The sequence below is a fragment of the Rhipicephalus microplus genome, unplaced genomic scaffold, assembly GCF_043290135.1.
Source record: "Rhipicephalus microplus isolate Deutch F79 unplaced genomic scaffold, USDA_Rmic scaffold_124, whole genome shotgun sequence".
Classification (NCBI taxonomy): domain Eukaryota; kingdom Metazoa; phylum Arthropoda; class Arachnida; order Ixodida; family Ixodidae; genus Rhipicephalus; species Rhipicephalus microplus.
In genome coordinates, this window is record NW_027464696.1 from 277,501 (window position 1) to 292,500 (window position 15,000).

Consider the following 15,000-nt stretch of genomic DNA (forward strand, 5'->3'; position numbering starts at 1 on the left):
TTTGCTGGCCGGCTTTCGCTCCTCGTGTTTACCGTGCGTTAAAGTTGCGCGTCCGTGGCTCTCGCAGCTCTTGCGCGCCCGGTCGCAGAGAGGAGTACGCAACCTCGACCGCACTTTCCCTGCAGGCTTCCTTCCGACTCGAAGTCCTGCGGCGGTCTCAACGAGGTGCCACATCCTCAATGCAGTCGGTCGCCCCCGTTTCGGTTGGGCTCTGGCACGACGGTCGCCACCGTCTCGCCCTTGAGTGGCCGCTGTTGGCGCTCGCTGTGAGGTGTTCAGCGTGCTGTCCGTGTTGCCGACGCGGTCAAAACGAGTCGACGGCTCACGTTCCCTTGTGCGCCGAAGGCTCTCTTGATATGTGATCCGACCCTCAGACAGACGAAGCCAAGGGAAGACCCAAGGCCGCAATGTGCGTTCAAAGAATCAGTGCTCAGTGTGTCCTGCAATTCACACCAAGTCTCGCAGCTGGCTGCGTTCTTCATCGACCCGAGAACCGAGTGATCCACCGCTTAGAGTCGTGAAAAAGTGTTTGTTCAATTCCGTACAGTCAAAACCAAACGTTTCTGGCACTCGGCCAAACAGTGGCCAAGAAGGGCGCTTTTCAGCGCACGCTTGGACTCCAAAACTCTGCCGCGCCTTTTTCGGCTGCCGCAAATCGAGCAAACGGTGTGTTTCGGACGGCGTTTCGCTTCCGCTACTTGCGAGTGCTTTCGTGGTCCACCCCTCTATAAATACTCGGGAGGCGTCGAAGCCGGTTCTCCAAGCCGGACCCGTAGGTATCGTTGTGTGCTCGCTCTCATTGGCCCGCCTAACCAGAAAATGCCTGCGGTACACCCATTTGGATAAGAGTGCACGCAGATGCGGGCCTCGACGGCTACACATTTCCTCGGGCGGCCGCCTCCCGGCCTCCGTGGAGCGCGGGATGCACGGTCCCATCAACAAGCCTCTCCCGTTTTTACCGTGGCGTCGCGGTTCACCACGGCGGGCGGGTCGGTCTCCTCCGCATAAAAAGGGGGACCCCCGCTTTTTGTTCCACGAAATCGCACAAGCTTTTTTCGCATCCACGGTTTGCCACCGCACACCAAAATGCCGATCCGGCTGCTTACTTTAGCCAACAGGTGGAGCCAGGCGCGCCGTACTTGCGCGGCACTTCCCACGTCCACCGAAGTCGGTGCCAAGGACCACTTTCGGCGCCGGAGCCGCGTACGAGCCTACTCGAGGCGGAAGAACGAAGCCAGCAAGGGCCTGGCCGCAAGTGCGTTCAATTGTCGGGACGTCCAAGTCCCTCGTTCTTCCGTGCTTCCTCTTTCGGCAAGTCGTTGCGGCACCTTCCCAAAGCGCGCAGACCCGCTAATCGCGACGAGCGCGACGTGGCCGTGCCGCCTTTCCCTCGGCAGCAAGCAAAACGCCTGGCAACGTCGACGCTCCCCTAACCGCGATCTCGCACCGTGTTTCGTGTGGCGAATTCAAAAGCCGGCCGGCGCTGCTGCAACCATTACGGTCGGTACGCATACGCCGCGGAGGGCGGGACGGTCATCGGAGCGTGCGGTTCCTCCATCGAGTACTGCGCACCTCGGCCGTCGCATCGCCGTGCCATGACCGGCCGCGCGTCAACGCGAACCGGTGCCAGCGAGATCCCTCGCCTGCAAGAACCGACCGGCAGCCTCCGTCACCCGAGGACGCGGAGGCGCTTGCCGCGGACGGCGGGACGGTATGCACTGGTGCACAGCGGACCCGTCACATCGCCAGTTCCTTGACCGACCGCCGACGCTTGTGCCGTTCCTCTCGTACTTGGCAGTCGCCGCGCGATTGTCGGGTCTCGTTCTTGCACGCTCGAACGGTCGGGAGGGCACTCGGCTGGCGTTTCGGGAACGCGCAGCCTCGCCTTCTACCGACGTAACCACGACTCGCCGTTCGCGCTCCGCCGCTCCTGTTTACAGTACTAGGCGGTCCCGCAGCGGTCGGGTCGCGCATTTCGAGCGCTTCGAGCCACGGTGCAGTGGCGGGTCGAAAGCCGACCTATGAGTGCGTTGCGCCGTTTGTACCCGCGTCCGCCACCTGGCCGACCGTCCAAGGTCGCGGTGTTGGCGTCCGCTGGGCGCAACAATTTGTCACGGGGTGCCGCTCCACATTCAGGCAGCCCCGTGGGGAAAAGCCGACCCCGCGTCCAAACGGGGTCAGCGGCAGAAAGTGTCGGGCGCAGACGCAGCCGAGGCGCTCACCCTTCACAATCCGTTAATGATCCTTCCGCAGGTTCACCTACGGAAACCTTGTTACGACTTTTACTTCCTCTAAATGATCAAGTTTGGTCATCTTTCCAACAGACCGGCGCAACCGAAAGGCCGCGCCGGACATCGGTCCGAAGACCTCACTAAATCATTCAATCGGTAGTAGCGACGGGCGGTGTGTACAAAGGGCAGGGACGTAATCAACGCGAGCTTATGACTCGCGCTTACTGGGAATTCCTCGTTCAAGGGGAACAATTGCAAGCCCCTATCCCAATCACGAAAGAAGTTCCACGGGTTACCCAGTCTTTTCAGACAGGGATAAAGACACGCTGCTTCCTTCAGTGTAGCGCGCGTGCGGCCCCGGACATCTAAGGGCATCACAGACCTGTTATTGCTCTGTTTCGTGCGGCTAGGAGCCGCTTGTCCCTCTAAGAAGGTTGTAAGGTGCTGGGAACCCCGCACCTATTTAATAGGCTAGAGTCTCGTTCGTTATCGGAATTAACCAGACAAATCGCTCCACCAACTAAGAACGGCCATGCACCACCATCCACCGAATCAAGAAAGAGCTCTCAATCTGTCAATCCTCCCAGTGTCCGGGCCGGGTAAGTTTTCCCGTGTTGAGTCAAATTAAGCCGCAGGCTCCACTCCTGGTGGTGCCCTTCCGTCAATTCCTTTAAGTTTCAGCTTTGCAACCATACTTCCCCCGGAACCCAAATACTTTGGTTTCCCGGAAGCTGCCCGCCGAGTCATTTGAGTAACTCAGGCGGATCGCTGGTTGGCATCGTTTATGGTCAGAACTAGGGCGGTATCTGATCGCCTTCGAACCTCTGACTTTCGTTCTTGATCAATGAAAACATTCTTGGCAAATGCTTTCGCAGTAGTTCGTCTTGCGACGGTCCAAGAATTTCACCTCTAGCGCCGCAATACGAATGCCCCCGTCCGTCCCTCTTAATCATTACCTCGTATTCCAAAAACCAACAGAACAGAAACGAGGTCTTGTTCTATTATTCCATGCAAGTTTATTCAGGCGACTCGCCTGCGTTGAGCACTCTAATTTTTTCAAAGTAAAAGCACCGGCCATCTCGAGGCACACAATGAAGTGCACCAAGAAAGAACCGGCATGATGTTCAGTCCGAGCCGTCGCATCGGGTAGATGCACTACTCGTCTGGAACTGAGATCCAACTACGAGCTTTTTAACCGCAGCAGCTTTAGTATACGCTATTGGAGCTGGAATTACCGCGGCTGCTGGCACCAGACTTGCCCTCCAATTGATCCTCGTTAAAGGATTTAGAGTGTACTCATTTCAATTACGGGGCCTCAAAAGAGTCCCGTATTGTTATTTTTCGTCACTACCTCCCCGTGCCGGGAGTGGGTAATTTGCGCGCCTGCTGCCTTCCTTGGATGTGGTAGCCGTTTCTCAGGCTCCCTCTCCGGAATCGAACCCTGATTCTCCGTTACCCGTAACAACCATGGTAAGCAAGTAACCTACCATCGAAAGTTGATAAGGCAGACACTTGAAAGAAACGTCGCCGGCTCGTGGCCATGCGATCAGCACAAAGTTATCCAGAGTCACCACACAATACGGGCCGAAACCCGATCGATCTTGGTCTAATAAAAGCACCCGTTACCCAAAGGGCTCCAGGCTCACTGCATGTATTAGCTCTAGAATTGCCACAGTTATCCAAGTAGGAAGAAACGATCTAAGGAACCATAACTGATTTAATGAGCCATTCGCGGTTTCGCCTTATTTCGGCATGTACTTAGACATGCATGGCTTAATCTTTGAGACAAGCATATGATTACTGGCAGGATCAACCAGGTAATCGTTCGACTGCGCGTCCGTCCTTGCCTTCGGCGGGCCGGACGCAGTCTGTGTGCGGCGGAGGCCACCTTCAGGCGCCCCAACACGCTTATTTTGCACTCCGAGATGACGGCGTTCGAGCTCGCTACGGCACAACCTTCCCGAAAGACGAGTGGGAGCCGTGCGGCAAGAAGCACGTTCATGCTCGCTCTTTTTCGTTGCATCGACTCGGTCGCGCCGTGCGGGTTGCCCAAGCCCGCTGCACTGTCGGTGGACCGGCCGGAACTAGCAACGGAGCCGAGACCGCAAAGCCGCCAGACGACGGGTCACGCCCGCGTCTTCGGCGCTTTCGCATCTGAATCGCCCGAGGACGACACGGAACACACCTCGATATCGTGGTAAAACGGCACCGTCCGACAACCAGCCCCTAACGCATCAAGCGGATGAGGCTGCAGACGACTGCCGTGGATTCCCCTGGAGCAGACCCGAGGACACGCTTGACGAGGCCGAAGCCCGCCGCATATCAGACACCCGGTCGCTTTCGCGTACGCCGCTCACGAGAACCCCCACATAATAGCAGCGATAAGTACCCAGACCTCCTTGGGCACTAATACGAGCGTACTCGAGAAAATTTCACCGCGGGTGTGCCCCGAAACGTGTGGCACGTTGAGCGTGCCACAAGTCTACGTCGCTCTCAAACCCGCCGAGGTCGTAGAATTTGCGACCCTACTCACGAAATTGCCACCGAGGATACGGCCGCAAACGTACCGCACCTTGGGTAGGCCACGAGTTTGTGCAACACTACGCTGACGGCACAGCACCGAGGTCGTGCGCGCACGCACGGGAAAATTCCGCCGCGGTTTCTGCCGAAAACGTGAGGCACCACGACTCTCCGCAAGTTCGCGTCGACTGCGAAAGACCGAAGTCGTGAACGACGTGTCCGCTACTCGCCGCCGACACGCTGGACACCAAACGTACAACGAATCGACGGCGTCGTAGAGGCCCACGACGCGGTTTTCCTTAACGACGTCTCGGCGTGGCACCGACAGGTTAGAACGGCCGACCAACGTTCCCTGTCCGCCGTTCGGCTCAGTCGAAGGGCTCGGCGACTTCGGCAACGCTGCGAAGCCGCACGGTGACGCACGCCATGTCCCCATTTTTTTTTTCTTTCTGCGTCTGCCGGGGTGCCCCTATAATAGCAGCGATAAGCACCCAGACCGCCGTGGGTCGCTCGCCCCGGCTGACGTGGTTTTTCGTACTCCTGCGGCGGTCGCCGTCAAGCACGTCCAAATACGCTACTTTCGTGGGCGCATTCACGCTCTTTCGCTTCGCCGGAGTGCCAGCACTCACTCTGCCAAAAACGGCGAACATCCGAGCGGCGGTTCCCACTTTTGCGTCGGCGTCGCAAACCCCGCCCCGGCAGACGAGGTTTGCCGTACTCGTGCGACGGTGGCCGGCGGGCACGTCGAAAGACGCCGATATCGTGCGCGAATTGGCGCACCTTGGCTTCACAGGAGTGCCGCCACTGACTCCTCCAAAAACGGCGAAGATCCGAGCGGCGCTTCCCACTTTCGCATCGGCGTCCCGAACTCCGCCCCGGCTGACGCGGTTTACCGTACTCGTGCGACGGTCGCCGGCGAGCACGTGGAAAGACGCCGATATCGTGCCCGAATCGGCTCCGTTCGGCTTCGCCGGAGTGCCAGCACTGGCTCGGCGAAAGACGACGAACATCCGAGCGACGGTTCTCACTATTGCGTACGCGTCGCAAACCCCGCCCCGGCAGACGCACTTTGCCGTACTCGTGCGACGGTCGCCGGCGAGCACGTAGAAAGACGCCGATATCGTGCCGGAATCGGCCCCGTTTGGCTTCGCCGGAGTGCCAGCACTCACTCGGCCACAAACGGCGAACATCCGAGCGGCGGTTCCCACTTAGCCGTCGGCGTCCCGAACTCCGCCCCGGCAGACGCGGTTGCCGAGCTCGTGCGACTAGCGACCGCGAAGCCGTCTCGCGACGCCGCTTTCGTGCGCGGCTCCCACTGCGACCTGGGTCACCCGAGGTCGACGAGCAAAAAAGAATGTCGAAAAAAAAATTTTTTTTTTTTTGCGTCTGCCGGGGTGCCCCTATAATAGCAGCGATAAGCACCCAGACCGCCGTGGGTCGCTCGCCCCGGCTGACGTGGTTTTTCGTACTCCTGCAGCGGTCGCCGTCAAGCACGTCCAAATACGCCACTTTCGTGGGCGCATTCGCGCTCTTTCGCGTCGCCGGAGTGCCAGCACTCACTCTGCCAAAAACGGCCAACATCCGAGCGGCGGTTCCCACTTTTGCGTCGGCGTCGTAAACCCCGCCCCGGCAGACGCGGTTTGCCCTACTCGTGCGACGGTCGCCGGCGAGCGCGTCGAAAGACGCCGATATCGTGCGCTAATTGGCGCTCCTTGGCTTCTCCGGAGTGCCGCCACTCACTCCTCCAAAAAGGCGAAGATCCGAGCGGCGCTTCCCACTTTTTCGTCGGCGTCGCAAACCTCGCCCCGGCAGACGCGCTTTGCCGTACTCGTGCGACGGTCGCCGGCGAGCACGTCGAAATACGCCGATATCGTGCCCGAATCGGCCCCGTTTCGCTTCGCCGGAGTGCCAGCACTCGCTCGGCCAAAGACGACGAACATCCGAGCGACGGTTCCCACTATTGCGTACGCGTCGCAAACCCCGCCCCGGCAGACGCGGTTTGCCGTACTCGTGCGGCGGTGGCCGGCGGGCACGTCGAAAGACGCCGATATCGTGCACGAATTGGCGCTCCTTGGCTTCACCGGAGTGCCAGCACTCACTCGGCCAAAAACGGCGAACATCCGAGCAGCGGTACCCACTTAGCCGTCGGCATCCCGAACTCCGCGCCGGCTGACGCGGTTGCCGAGCTCGTGCGACTAGCGACCGCGAACGCGTCTCGCGACGCCGCTTTCGTGCGCGGCTCCCATTGCGACCTGGGTTACCCGAGCTCGACCAGCAAAAAAGAAGGTCGAAAAAAAATTTTTTTTTTTTCTGCGTCTGCCGGGGTGCCCCTATAATAGCAGCGATAAGCACCCAGACCGCCGTGGGTCGCTCGCCCCGGCTGACGTGGTTTTTCGTACTCCTGCAGCGGTCGCCGTCAAGCACGTCCAAATACGCCACTTTCGTGGGCGCATTCGCGCTCTTTCGCGTCGCCGGAGTGCCAGCACTCACTCTGCCAAAAACGGCCAACATCCGAGCGGCGGTTCCCACTTTTGCGTCGGCGTCGTAAACCCCGCCCCGGCAGACGCGGTTTGCCCTACTCGTGCGACGGTCGCCGGCGAGCGCGTCGAAAGACGCCGATATCGTGCGCTAATTGGCGCTCCTTGGCTTCTCCGGAGTGCCGCCACTCACTCCTCCAAAAACGGCGAAGATCCGAGCGGCGTTCTCCACTTTCGCATCGGCGTCCCGAACTCCGCCCGGGCTGACGCGGTTTACCGTACTCGTGCGACGGTCGCCGGCGGGCACGTCGAAAGACGCCGATATCGTGCCGTAATCGGCCCCGTTTGGCTTCGCCCGAGTGCCAGCACTCACTCGGCCAAAAACGGCGAACATCCGAGCAGCGTTTCCCACTTTCGCATCGGCGTCCCGAAGCCCGCCCCAGCAGACGCGGTTTGCCCTACTCGAGCGACGGTCGCCGGCGATCACGTCGAAAGGCGCCGAATTCGTGCACGAATCGATGCTTCTTGGTCTCGCAGGAGGGCCGCCACTCACTCCTGCAAAAACGGCGAAGATCCGAGTTGCGCTTCCCACTTTTTCGTCGGCGTCCCGAACTACGCCCCGGCTGACGCGGTTTACCGTACTCGTGCGACGGTCGCCGGCGGTCACTTCAAAATACGCCGATTTCGTGGGCGCATTCACGCTGTTTCGCTTCCCCGGAGTGCCAACACTCACTCTGCCGAAAGCGGCGATCATCCGAGCGGCGGTTCCCACTTTTGCGTCGGCTTCGCAAACGGCGCCCCGGCAGACGCGCTCGTGCGACGTACTCGTGCGACGGTCGCCGGCGAGCACGTCGAAAGACGCCGATATCGTGCTCGAATCGACCCCGTTTCGCTTCGCCGGAGTGCTGCCAGTCACGGCGCAGAAAACGGCGAACAAGTGTTTTTTTTTTTTCCTAGAATTTGTGTTATAGAAGGCACATTTGATATCGGACGATAATTTTCAACTTTATCACGCGCACCGATTTTCGTGTAGAGGTTTGCAAATTTATGGGAATTTCTCCACTTGGAATAATGCGATTTAGTAGTACTACGAGAACTTCATGGATGTACTCAAGGGTACGGGGCAAGTCAGTTACGTCAACACCTGCAGATTATTTACACTTCAAACTGAAAATTGTTGGTTGTGAGTCCTCGTGTGATATTAAAGGCCGATTCGCTAACACATAGAACAAAGAAAGAAAGGAAGAAAAAACGCCCGCGCTCGCTCAAGAAACCTGGGTTCGCAACAAGTGGCAACAACAAGCAACCGAGCGAGTGCGCCAAAACCCGTGGCGGCCGAACAAACGCGAAGTCCCAACCGCGTCAGCCGGGGCGGCACGGGACAGGAAAAATCACTTCAGCCGGGGCGGCGGGGCACCGAATAAACCTCGTCACCTCGTCGCAGGATAAAAGAGGAAACAAAAAGTCTAAACAGCGTCTGCTGGAGCGAATGCGTAATAAAACAACAACAACAACAAAAAAAAAACACCCGCGCTCAAGAAGTCTGCAATCACCACAAAAGGCGACTGTGACCGAGCAGCGTCAGCCGGGGCCGTGCGGAAACGGAAAAACCGCGACTACCGGGGCGTCGAGGCACCGAAAAATCCACTTCAGCCGCGGCGAAAAAAAAAACAAAAAGAAAGACGGAGGGGGGGGGGGGGAACCACGTCTGCCGGGGCGAAGGAAAAAAAAACGCGTCTGCCGGGGCGAGCCCGGGTGCGGCACCACCGGGAAAACTGTGGCAAACAGACATGGCGATCGAGTGAGTGGGCCGCCAGCCAGGCTCAGCCAAAAAGTGCAAAGTCCGAACTGCGTCAGCCGGGGCGGCAAAAACCGCGTCAGCCGGGGCGGCGCAAAAAACCGCGTCTGCCGGGGCGGCACGAAACCGCGTCAGCCGGGGCGGCGCGAAAACTGCGTCAGCCGGGGCGAAAGAAAAAAAAAACGCGTCTGCCGGGGCAAGCCCGGGTGCGGCACCACCGGGAAAACTGTGGCAAACAGACATGGCGATCGAGTGAGTGGGCCGACAGCCAGGCACAGCCGAAAAGTGCAAAGTCCGAACCGTGTCAGCCGGGGCGGCAAAAACCGCGTCAGCCGGGGCGGCGCGAAAACCGCGTCTGCCGGGGCGGCGCGAAAACTGCGTCAGCCGGGGCGAGCCCGGGTGCGGCACCACCGGGAAAACTGTGGCTAACAGACATGGCGATCGAGTGAGTGGGCCACCAGCCAGGCTCAGCCGAAAAGTGCTAAGTCCGAACTGCGTCAGCCGGGGCGGCAAAAACCGCGTCAGCCGGGGCGGCAAAAACCGCGTCAGCCGGGGCGGCGCAAAAACCGCGTCTGCCGGGGCGGCACGAAACCGCGTCAGCCGGGGCGGCGCGAAAACTGCGTCAGCCGGGGCGAGCCCGGGTGCGGCACCACCGGGAAAACTGTGGCAAACAGACATGGCGATCGAGTGAGTGGGCCGCCAGCCAGGCTCAGCCAAAAAGTGCCAAGTCCGAACTGCGTCAGCCGGGGCGGCAAAAAACCGCGTCAGCCGGGGCGGCGCAAAAAACCGCGTCTGCCGGGGCGGCGCGAAAACCGCGTCTGCCGGGGCGGCGCGAAAACTGCGTCAGCCGGGGCGAAAGAAAAAAAAAACGCGTCTGCCGGGGCGAGCCCGGGTGCGGCATCACCGGGAAAACTGTGGCAAACAGACATGGCGATCGAGTGAGTGGGCCGCCAGCCAGGCACAGCCGAAAAGTGCCAAGTCCGAACTGCGTCTGCCGGGGCGGCACGAAACCGCGTCAGCCGGGGCGGCGCGAAAACTGCGTCAGCCGGGGCGAAAGAAAAAAAAAAACGCGTCTGCCGGGGCGAGCCCGGGTGCGGCACCACCGGGAAAACTGTGGCAAACAGACATGGCGATCGAGTGAGTGGGCCGCCAGCCAGGCTCAGCCAAAAAGTGCAAAGTCCGAACTGCGTCAGCCGGGGCGGCAAAAACCGCGTCAGCCGGGGCGGCGCAAAAAACCGCGTCTGCCGGGGCGGCACGAAACCGCGTCAGCCGGGGCGGCGCGAAAACTGCGTCAGCCGGGGCGAAAGAAAAAAAAAAAAAACGCGTCTGCCGGGGCAAGCCCGGGTGCGGCACCACCGGGAAAACTGTGGCAAACAGACATGGCGATCGAGTGAGTGGGCCGCCAGCCAGGCACAGCCGAAAAGTGCAAAGTCCGAACCGTGTCAGCCGGGGCGACGCAAAAACCGCGTCAGCCGGGGCGGCGCGAAAACCGCGTCAGCCGGGGCGGCACGAAACCGCGTCAGCCGGGGCGGCGCGAAAACTGCGTCAGCCGGGGCGGCGCGAAAACCTCGTCAGCCGGGGCGAGCGAAAAGGGGGGGGGGGAACCACGTCTGCCGGGGCGAAAGAAAAAAAAAACGCGTCTGCCGGGGCGAGCCCGGGTGCGGCACCACCGGGAAGACTGTGGCAAACAGACATGGCGATCGAGTGAGTGGGCCGCCAGCCAGGCTCAGCCCAAAAAGTGCTAAGTCCGAACTGCGTCAGCCGGGGCGGCAAAAACCGCGTCAGCCGGGGCGGCGCGAAAACCGCGTCTGCCGGGGCGGCGCGAAAACTGCGTCAGCCGGGGCGAGCCCGGGTGCGGCACCACCGGGAAAACTGTGGCTAACAGACATGGCGATCGAGTGAGTGGGCCACCAGCCAGGCTCAGCCAAAAAGTGCTAAGTCCGAACTGCGTCAGCCGGGGCGGCAAAAACCGCGTCAGCCGGGGCGGCAAAAACCGCGTCAGCCGGGGCGGCGCAAAAACCGCGTCTGCCGGGGCGGCACGAAACCGCGTCAGCCGGGGCGGCGCGAAAACTGCGTCAGCCGGGGCGAGCCCGGGTGCGGCACCACCGGGAAAACTGTGGCAAACAGACATGGCGATCGAGTGAGTGGGCCGCCAGCCAGGCTCAGCCAAAAAGTGCCAAGTCCGAACTGCGTCAGCCGGGGCGGCAAAAAACCACGTCAGCCGGGGCGGCGCAAAAAACCGCGTCTGCCGGGGCGGCGCGAAACCGCGTCAGCCGGGGCGGCGCGAAAACTGCGTCAGCCGGGGCGGCGCGAAAACCTCGTCAGCCGGGGCGAGCGAAAAGGGGGGGGGGGAACCACGTCTGCCGGGGCGAAAGAAAAAAAAAACGCGTCTGCCGGGGCGAGCCCGGGTGCGGCACCACCGGGAAGACTGTGGCAAACAGACATGGCGATCGAGTGAGTGGGCCGCCAGCCAGGCTCAGCCCAAAAAGTGCTAAGTCCGAACTGCGTCAGCCGGGGCGGCAAAAACCGCGTCAGCCGGGGCGGCGCGAAAACCGCGTCTGCCGGGGCGGCGCGAAAACTGCGTCAGCCGGGGCGAGCCCGGGTGCGGCACCACCAGGAAAACTGTGGCTAACAGACATGGCGATCGAGTGAGTGGGCCACCAGCCAGGCTCAGCCAAAAAGTGCCAAGTCCGAACTGCGTCAGCCGGGGCGGCAAAAACCGCGTCAGCCGGGGCGGCAAAAACCGCGTCAGCCGGGGCGGCGCAAAAACCGCGTCTGCCGGGGCGGCACGAAACCGCGTCAGCCGGGGCGGCGCGAAAACTGCGTCAGCCGGGGCGAGCCCGGGTGCGGCACCACCGGGAAAACTGTGGCAAACAGACATGGCGATCGAGTGAGTGGGCCGCCAGCCAGGCTCAGCCAAAAAGTGCCAAGTCCGAACTGCGTCAGCCGGGGCGGCAAAAAACCGCGTCAGCCGGGGCGGCGCAAAAAACCGCGTCTGCCGGGGCGGCGCGAAAACCGCGTCTGCCGGGGCGGCGCGAAAACTGCGTCAGCCGGGGCGAAAGAAAAAAAAAAACGCGTCTGCCGGGGCGAGCCCGGGTGCGGCACCACCGGGAAAACTGTGGCAAACAGACATGGCGATCGAGTGAGTGGGCCGCCAGCCAGGCACAGCCGAAAAGTGCCAAGTCCGAACTGCGTCTGCCGGGGCGGCACGAAACCGCGTCAGCCGGGGCGGCGCGAAAACTGCGTCAGCCGGGGCGAAAGAAAAAAAAAAACGCGTCTGCCGGGGCGAGCCCGGGTGCGGCACCACCGGGAAAACTGTGGCAAACAGACATGGCGATCGAGTGAGTGGGCCGCCAGCCAGGCTCAGCCAAAAAGTGCAAAGTCCGAACTGCGTCAGCCGGGGCGGCAAAAACCGCGTCAGCCGGGGCGGCGCAAAAAACCGCGTCTGCCGGGGCGGCACGAAACCGCGTCAGCCGGGGCGGCGCGAAAACTGCGTCAGCCGGGGCGAAAGAAAAAAAAAACGCGTCTGCCGGGGCAAGCCCGGGTGCGGCACCACCGGGAAAACTGTGGCAAACAGACATGGCGATCGAGTGAGTGGGCCGCCAGCCAGGCTCAGCCAAAAAGTGCCAAGTCCGAACTGCGTCAGCCGGGGCGGCAAAAAACCGCGTCAGCCGGGGCGGCGCAAAAAACCGCGTCTGCCGGGGCGGCGCGAAAACTGCGTCAGCCGGGGCGAAAGAAAAAAAAAAACGCGTCTGCCGGGGCGAGCCCGGGTGCGGCACCACCGGGAAAACTGTGGCAAACAGACATGGCGATCGAGTGAGTGGGCCGCCAGCCAGGCACAGCCGAAAAGTGCCAAGTCCGAACTGCGTCTGCCGGGGCGGCACGAAACCGCGTCAGCCGGGGCGGCGCGAAAACTGCGTCAGCCGGGGCGAAAGAAAAAAAAAAACGCGTCTGCCGGGGCGAGCCCGGGTGCGGCACCACCGGGAAAACTGTGGCAAACAGACATGGCGATCGAGTGAGTGGGCCGCCAGCCAGGCTCAGCCAAAAAGTGCAAAGTCCGAACTGCGTCAGCCGGGGCGGCAAAAACCGCGTCAGCCGGGGCGGCGCAAAAAACCGCGTCTGCCGGGGCGGCACGAAACCGCGTCAGCCGGGGCGGCGCGAAAACTGCGTCAGCCGGGGCGAAAGAAAAAAAAAAACGCGTCTGCCGGGGCAAGCCCGGGTGCGGCACCACCGGGAAAACTGTGGCAAACAGACATGGCGATCGAGTGAGTGGGCCGCCAGCCAGGCACAGCCGAAAAGTGCAAAGTCCGAACCGTGTCAGCCGGGGCGACGCAAAAACCGCGTCAGCCGGGGCGGCGCGAAAACCGCGTCAGCCGGGGCGGCACGAAACCGCGTCAGCCGGGGCGGCGCGAAAACTGCGTCAGCCGGGGCGGCGCGAAAACCTCGTCAGCCGGGGCGAGCGAAAAGGGGGGGGGGAACCACGTCTGCCGGGGCGAAAGAAAAAAAAAACGCGTCTGCCGGGGCGAGCCCGGGTGCGGCACCACCGGGAAGACTGTGGCAAACAGACATGGCGATCGAGTGAGTGGGCCGCCAGCCAGGCTCAGCCCAAAAAGTGCTAAGTCCGAACTGCGTCAGCCGGGGCGGCAAAAACCGCGTCAGCCGGGGCGGCGCGAAAACCGCGTCTGCCGGGGCGGCGCGAAAACTGCGTCAGCCGGGGCGAGCCCGGGTGCGGCACCACCGGGAAAACTGTGGCTAACAGACATGGCGATCGAGTGAGTGGGCCACCAGCCAGGCTCAGCCAAAAAGTGCTAAGTCCGAACTGCGTCAGCCGGGGCGGCAAAAACCGCGTCAGCCGGGGCGGCAAAAACCGCGTCAGCCGGGGCGGCGCAAAAACCGCGTCTGCCGGGGCGGCACGAAACCGCGTCAGCCGGGGCGGCGCGAAAACTGCGTCAGCCGGGGCGAAAGAAAAAAAAAAACGCGTCTGCCGGGGCGAGCCCGGGTGCGGCACCACCGGGAAAACTGTGGCAAACAGACATGGCGATCGAGTGAGTGGGCCGCCAGCCAGGCACAGCCGAAAAGTGCCAAGTCCGAACTGCGTCTGCCGGGGCGGCCCGAAACCGCGTCAGCCGGGGCGGCGCGAAAACTGCGTCAGCCGGGGCGAGCCCGGGTGCGGCACCACCGGGAAAACTGTGGCAAACAGACATGGCGATCGAGTGAGTGGGCCGCCAGCCAGGCTCAGCCAAAAAGTGCCAAGTCCGAACTGCGTCAGCCGGGGCGGCAAAAAACCGCGTCAGCCGGGGCGGCGCAAAAAACCGCGTCTGCCGGGGCGGCGCGAAAACCGCGTCTGCCGGGGCGGCGCGAAAACTGCGTCAGCCGGGGCGAAAGAAAAAAAAAAACGCGTCTGCCGGGGCGAGCCCGGGTGCGGCACCACCGGGAAAACTGTGGCAAACAGACATGGCGATCGAGTGAGTGGGCCGCCAGCCAGGCACAGCCGAAAAGTGCCAAGTCCGAACTGCGTCTGCCGGGGCGGCCCGAAACCGCGTCAGCCGGGGCGGCGCGAAAACTGCGTCAGCCGGGGCGAAAGAAAAAAAAAACGCGTCTGCCGGGGCGAGCCCGGGTGCGGCACCACCGGGAAAACTGTGGCAAACAGACATGGCGATCGAGTGAGTGGGCCGCCAGCCAGGCACAGCCGAAAAGTGCTAAGTCCGAACTGCGTCTGCCGGGGCGGCACGAAACCGCGTCAGCCGGGGCGGCGCGAAAACCGCGTCTGCCGGGGCGGCACGAAACCGCGTCAGCCGGGGCGGCGCGAAAACTGCGTCAGCCGGGGCGAGCCCGGGTGCAGCACCACCGGGAAAACTGTGGCAAACAGACATGGCGATCGAGTGAGTGGGCCGCCAGCCAGGCACAGCCGAAAAGTGCTAAGTCCGAACTGCGTCAGCCGGGGCGGCAAAAACCGCGTCAGCCGGGGCGGCGC

The 15,000-nt window shown here is 62.1% G+C and overlaps 2 non-coding genes across 2 annotated transcripts; both read right to left on the reverse strand.

Annotated features, from left to right (window-relative positions):
- Nucleotides 1-364: 364 nt before the first annotated feature.
- LOC142790778 (5.8S ribosomal RNA) lies at nt 365-517 on the reverse strand. Its single transcript, XR_012889757.1, has one exon. It is a non-coding gene; the product is annotated as a 5.8S ribosomal RNA (ribosomal RNA).
- Nucleotides 518-2,236: 1,719 nt separating this feature from the next.
- On the reverse strand, nt 2,237-4,051 carry LOC142790809 (small subunit ribosomal RNA). Its single transcript, XR_012889788.1, has one exon. It is a non-coding gene; the product is annotated as a small subunit ribosomal RNA (ribosomal RNA).
- Nucleotides 4,052-15,000: the final 10,949 nt, after the last annotated feature.